Here is a 7179-nt window from a genome sequence, read left to right on the forward strand (position 1 = left end):
CCCCAGGGGGGATGGTCATGCCGCAATCCCTTCTCCTCCATTCTCCTCTCGGGATCTTGGGCACACACGCACACGCACACGCACCTGGTGTGAGTTTTAAGCCACTGGGTCCGGGACGCGAACCGCAATCCCCTACATGGGAGTCCAGCGACATGGCCATTACGCTAACTGCTGGTCCCACTACTGGAACTGTTTAACCTGGAGAAGGGATCCACAAGATGGTGTGGGTTGGCCAGCCAGTTTTCAAGTATCGGAAGGTGCATAATATGAAAGAGGAGTTTGCCTCATTTTGCTTTGTGAGAATTCACCATCAGGGGCAAAGAGTGGTTTGCTGTGAGAAAACCGATTTTGACTCAGTCTAAGGAAGAACTTCCGAATGATTCAAGATGACCTGATTTGCAACGGTCTGATTTGAGGGAGTGGGATTTTCCCATCACTGGAGGGATTTTAAGCAGAGGTAAGATAACTACTTGGCAAGGAGGTTGCAGAAAGGAATCGAGTATCTGGTCATAAGGGCAGGGAACTAGACAACCATTAAGGTTGCTTTGACACATAATTTGGGATTCAGGAGAGGTGGGGGGTGGGTGTGAAAGTAGCTGTAGCCCTTGGAGTAGGTACCTCTTAACGAGTTATTATCACTGCTTCCAGTCTCTCCTCCTTCAGCTCACTCACCTCGCACCTAGGCTCCAGATGTCTTTCTTTGAGTACTTTACCATGAGACTGTCTTGCTTAAGCATCATAGAATCTCAGTACCTAGAGGCCACCTGGTTCGGTCCTTCACCAGATGCTTTCATCACCTGCACACCACCCACATGGAGTTGTTGTCCAGTTTGATGATCAAGAGCTGTGTACCCTTTTTTTTTTTTAAAGGTTTTTGCCATGGGGGTGTGCACTCACCAGAGACACAGAGAGAGACAGTGAGATGGAGAGTGAGAAATCACCCTGCAGGGGGATGGCCATGCTGCAATCCCTTCTCCTTCATTTCCTCCTGGGATTTTGGGCACAAACACGTGTGCACACACAGCACACACACACACACACACACACACACACATTTCCAATGTGATTTTTCAGCCTCTAGGTCTGGGAATCAAACTGCTGTCAGCCATGTGGGAATCCAGTACCTTAACCACCATGCCACCTGCTGGTCACACTGCCTACCTTTTGAGGTAGTCCTTTCTAATCGCAGAGAACACTGCTAATCATTACAAAGTTTTCTCTAAACATGGCAACTTTTTTTTTATTGGGATGTTGGAATTAGGACTTTTTTTTTTTTTCTTTTCCTTCTCTGGTTTTGGAACTGTTGGTAATAAATTTTGAAGGATTTCAAGAGGCTGGAACCATGAGATGAGACATTCATTATGTATTTTTTTATTATAAAAAAGAAAAGAAAAAGAACATCTTGCATCTTTCTTGTGGTGAACCTAAATCTGCTTCTCTATAACTTGTGTTCACTAGATTTTTAGAGCCCTTCGAGTCACACAGAACAAATCTACAGCTTCCTCTTCTCCTTGAGCCCAGTAATGATTTGCCAACAGCAGACAAATTTCTCCTGGGATTCTCTAGTCCTCTCACTGGATATACTTTTGTTAACATTTCCCTTGAAGTGTAGTTCCCATAATTTAACAGAGGGCATCCGCTGTGGTCTGACCAGTGCCAAGTAGCACAGGATGATCACCTCCTTTGTTCTAAACATTATACTCTTATTAATATAGCCCAAGGTCACAGCACTTCTTTTTAAAAACAATTATTTATTTAATTTTATTTGTCATTATTATTTTTTAAATTTGACCCGAGAGAGAGAGAGAGAGAGAGAGAGAAAGGGAAAGGGAAAGTGAAAAAGCAAATCTCAGTTCCAGGACTCAAACTGCAGTCAGTCATGTGGGAGTCTGGTACTTTAACCATGATGCCACCTGCTGGCCCCGGCTACAATACTTTTAGTTGTAATCAACCCATGATTTCAGCTCATGATGAGCTTTCATTTGTTCTAAAAACCCTCAGAGCCACAACTCTCATATCCTACATTGTATTGTTAGATTTGGGGATTCAAATAAGGGAGTTTACCAGCTTTGTGTAATTTGTAAATTTGATCTAGTGACATTAAAACAAAACTCCTTTGTGTGCAATTCAACTGGTGAAGAATCCATCTAGACTAACTTGTACCCACTCCACTTTTCTTCAGATTGTCCCAAGCGTATTGAGAGACTGTTCTGTTGAACTTCAGATACACTGTGGGTATAGTATTCCCCTGGTCTACCCATCCAGCCACTTTATGAAATAAATTAGCTGAGAAACAAATCATTTGCTTTTCCTGAATCCATGCCGGGCCTGAGTGGTCTTTGCTTCCTTCTGTAGGTGCTTATCAGCTATTCTTTTCATCATTTGTCCCAGAAATTTCTCCTCAATCAACGTCATACTTATTGGGACCAGCAGTTAGCGTAATGGCTATGTCGCTGGACTCCCACGTAGTCAACCTGGACCCGTAGTTGTGTCCTGGACCCGGTGGCTTAAAACTCACGCCGGGCGCGTGAGCGTGCATGCCCAAGATCCCCAGAGGGGAAAGGAGGAGAAGGGATTGCGCCGTGACCATCCCCCCTGGGGGGTGATTTCTCGCTTTCTGTCTCTCTGTCTCTCACTATCCGGCGAGTGCACACGCCCTATAGCAAAAACCTCTCCAAAGAAAACCAAAAACCCAAAACCAAAACAAAAAATCATACTTATTGACCTGTAATTTGTGGAAGTCACCTTTTCCTATCTGTGAAATTGTGGGGCCACGCTTGCCCACCGCTAAGCTGCAGTGCATATCTCTCCCATTCTCTTAGAGCTTTTCAAGACTGCTGGCAATTGTCCTCCAACTTGGGTTTCAAGTCCTCAAAGTGCCCTAGGCTGTTATTGACCTAGACTAGGAGATGGAGTTGCTCAGAGAAGCTAAAGACCATTTTCTACTCTGATAATCATTCTTGAGAAGAGAAGGCACAAGAGAGAAGCCAAAGAGGTTTTGTTTTCTCACTATAAAGCCATTGGCAAGGCAGCCCAACACTCATCGAATAATACCCAAAACTTGCCTTGCCAATCTGATTTCCCACCATTTAACATGAACCGTCTACTTCAGCCAGGCCGGTCTCCTTGCTGCTCTTCCAGAAAGCCTAGACTTTCTCATCTCTATGCTCCCGCTGAGTTTTTCCCTCCCAATCTGTAATGCCTATCACTCCACCCGCCCGAATTCCACCATAGCCTTTCTTACAATTTGTTTTAGTCCTTTTTGTTTTCACCATACAATTGAAGTTACATGCTAGACTATGCATTTCATCCATTGGATCATGGCACAGTTTTGTCTTCCTGACAGTACACACCCTGAAAGTGTACATGTCTTCTTTCCCTCATAGTAAAGAAGCCAGCACAGGGCAGGTCTACAGTCCTGGTAGCTGTCCTACCTATGGAGATGTCCACAGTGACTGACCTCTGACCCCTCACACACACCACAAATTCAGATCTTAAGATAGCTGTGTGCAGCTCCCTGAAGGACTAAAATAGAAACCAGATAAATCTAGGAATGTAGACTGGACCCCATCTAGGCTAAAGATTTATGCAATGTGGGAAAAAAAAATCCAGGTATATCCTTAGCTTCTTTTCAAACAAGGAGCTGGGCCTTCTAGCTGGACTCAGGGATAGCAGTTAGCAATGGGGCCAAGAACCTCAAGGTACACAGGTACAGGATTAGCTGTCAATTAGGTTGAAAACCTCCTCCAAACCCACTGGTCTTGGAGGTTTCCTCTTCCAGACTTTTCTAAAGTGTCAAAAACCCAAATGGAATCTCTCACTGATGGGTTTGCTTTCACACCTTGATTTCTTTCTTTCCTTTCTTTCTTTCTTTCTCTTTCTTTCTTTCTTTCTTTCTTTCTTTCTTTTTTTTTTTTTTTTTTAGAGGTGTTTGCTATAGGGCTCGTGCGCTCTCCAGACAGACACAGAGAAACAGAGAGACAAAAAGCGAGAAATCACCTCCCAGGGGAGATGGCCATGCCGCAATCCTTTCTCCTCCACTCTCCTCTCGGGATCCTGGGCACGCATGCACACGTGCCCGGCGTGAGTTCAAGCCGGGTCAGGGACTCGAACCTTGGTCTACTACATGGGAGTCCAGCGACGTAGCCATTACACTAACTGCTGGTCCCAACACCTTGATTTCTTAGAGGAGAGGCAGTATCTAAATCTTCCCAAAATTACCAGCCTCCTACCTTGGAGGTCACATCCACCCGCCCCCCTGCCACCATAGGAGGCCTAGTTTGGTAATATCTAAAATGGAGTAGGAGATGGAACATAGAACAAAGACTGGATTGATCTCGAAAAGGTCACGTAATCTAGTCCTCTGCTTTCGGGAAGATGGACACCAGTGCTTTCCTTAGTCGCCATTCATTCCATTTGGCAACTGTTACGGAGGATGTACTAGGTGCCCATGCTTATCTCCTGTCCAGAGCAAAATCTTGCCTGTGTTTCACTTCATCTCACTGTCCTCCCTATCATTCCCGGAAGAAATGAAGAACAAGCCATGGCTCTGTCCTTTTCTAGGAGCTAAACATTTGAAGACGTTCACAACGTCCTTGTCATGTATTGATAGTAGGCGCTCCACAACCATTGAATGTTACCTTATACAGCTTCCTCCTTTCCAAATTAAAAACAAACAAACACAAACCTAGTCCTTTGGCATATTGATTTTGCTCTTCCTCAGTTTTTCCACATCTGCTAAAAATGTGTTGACCAAGATTAGATCCGTTCTTGCTTTGAAAGGCCTAACCCACAACAGGTGGATGGAACAAGTCGAGCAGGACTGTGGGAAGGCAAACGTGTTAATGAGTTACATTCTAGGTTTGTTTCTAACACTAACTGTGATGGGCTTTTCTGGATCCATTTCTCCAACTATGAAATAAATGAGTTGGACTAGATGACTCTGGGGCAGCTTCGAGTTTGAAAACTTACACTCTCGCCCTTTCCTGTGCCCTGGTTGACGCCATATGCTTTTAGAGGCTAACACGGAAGGGTAAAATAAGTCTCCATAAAATCCAGAGAAGAGATGATAAACTCCTCTTTGGATCCTGTCTGGAGTCACAACTGAAGAAAAAAAGAGAAAGAAGAAAGAAAAAGAGAAAGAAAGAAAGAAGAAAGAGAAAGAAAGAAAAAGGAAGAAGAGACAGAAAGAAAGAAGAAAGAGAAAGAAAGAAAAAGGAAGAAGAGACAGAAAGAAAGAAGAAAGAGAAAGAAAGAAAAAGGAAGAAGAGACAGAAAGAAAGAAGAAAGAGAAAGAAAGAAAAAGGAAGAAGAGACAGAAAGAAAGAAGAAAGAGAAAGAAAGAAAAAGGAAGAAGAGACAGAAAGAAAGAAGAAAGAGAAAGAAAGAAAAAGGAAGAAGAGACAGAAAGAAAGAAGAAAGAGAAAGAAAGAAAAAGAAAGAAGAGAAAGAAAGAAAGAAAGAAGAAAGACTTACACTCTGATTACTTCCCAGCTCCTCCATGCTCTATTTTTGTTACTATATGCTAATATCCACATTAGTTTGGGAAAAAGGAAAAGAAAAGAAGGGAGGGAGAAAACCAGTTCTACACTATGGACTCATTCAACTTGTGACTCTCCCTCCCCCACATACTCTCCCAGATTCTTCTTTCCTTTCTTTCTTTTTTATTTTTTTTTCAAACTGTACACATGTCAAGTCGATAATGGCCTATCTTTCTTGTCCCATGTACCATATTAGTACATTAGCTTGGGGTTTTGGTCCTTGTACTTACTACCTTGTGTTTGTCCCCTCTGAACGTCATCTTGGTTGTGATGGTTCATCTCCCTCATTTTGTCAGGGTCACTTGGAAGAATTCTATTCCTGGTTTCTGAGGTGTCAGCAACCTTGCCCAACTGTCACACTTGATGAGCAGACTCCCAGTTCAGTCCTTCAAGTCACTGAAGATAACATGAAATCCCATAAAGCTACTCTGTGTGTGGGGCCTCACCAAATCCATCCCCACAGGGTTGACAGAGAGTCACTGACCACGATCCTGGAGAGAAATCGCTCCCAGGGCTCCAATGACTCCTCTGATTTGAATTCATAGAATAAGAAACAAGAATCTCCCGGGAAAGAAAGGGCCCCTGCTCTGACAGTCGCCCAAGGCCAGGGAGGCCACATGCCTGATGCTGTGCTGGATTCAGATACAATTCCAGCATGTTAGAGGTCAGACCTTCTCCCAGCCCCCAGTCCAAGATGAGGGCAGTGGAGGGGAAGGAGGAGAAGGAGGAGGAGGAGGAGGAGGAGGAGGAGTTATTTTCCTTAACCTCAATGGCAACAGAGGAGGAAGTATTATTTTTGCCATTTCCTTAGGAGGCTCAGGGTGTATAGAGACTTCAGTTGCAGGAACGCAGTGTATTGGGGGAGAGGGGGATGGGAACAGCAGCCTTATCAAGATTGCAGCTGGGGCCCCACAGGTCCTCAGTTTACCAAGGACTCATTTGCATGCAGGGGGTCAGCAGAGTGCAGCCCAGATTTATATCAGCTGAAAGGTACAGGAGGCAGAGGGAGGCCTGACAGTTTGATTTCTAGCCCACGGAGGCACCCTGCTCCAAGGTCTACGGGGGCAAGGCCTGTGCAAGGGAGGCAGGTTGGGAGTGCTGGCTGGATTTTTTATTTTTATATCAAGACACTGTGTTTAAAATTTTTACAAAGGACAAACTCCATGGGTTTCCGTTAGTGTTTTAAGAACTTTTCTTTAAAAAAAAAAGAAAAAGCCAACAACAACAAAAAAACACCGCCTTTTTGAAAGAGAAATGACAGACACAAAAGAGACTGTAAAGAAAATGGGGCGAATTTCTGACAGCATTTCCCTAAGGGCAGAACCCAGATTAAACCCGGGGGGGGGGGCAGTAATGACCTGGCCTCCACAGTACTTCGTTCACCAAATCTAGGGTCTAGCCAGGCCAATGCTGCCAGCCTTTGAGGGAAGCAGGTCATCCTGTAGGCTCTGCAGCCCCCCACAGGGACATGGAGATGGTTGGAGATCTCTCCCCTCTGGCCCTCCAGCCCCATCCATGGTTAGTCCCTTCCTCCTTCCATCCCATGGTCTTGCTCAGATCTGTTTCTTTCTTGGGGGGTCCTGTTCCTTGGTCTGATTGTGTGAACACGGGGGGGGGGTGGTGGGTCCAGGCCCAGAGA

At 44.8% G+C, this 7179-nt stretch overlaps 1 non-coding gene across 1 annotated transcript; it reads left to right on the plus strand.

The window, feature by feature from the left end:
- Positions 1 to 4987: 4987 nt before the first annotated feature.
- LOC114007413 (small nucleolar RNA SNORA26) lies at positions 4988 to 5105 on the plus strand. The gene has a single exon (XR_003549043.1). It is a non-coding gene; the product is annotated as a small nucleolar RNA SNORA26 (small nucleolar RNA).
- Positions 5106 to 7179: the final 2074 nt, after the last annotated feature.

Source organism: Tupaia chinensis, unplaced genomic scaffold (genome assembly GCF_000334495.1).
Source record: "Tupaia chinensis unplaced genomic scaffold, TupChi_1.0 Scaffold000165_2, whole genome shotgun sequence".
NCBI lineage: Eukaryota > Metazoa > Chordata > Mammalia > Scandentia > Tupaiidae > Tupaia > Tupaia belangeri.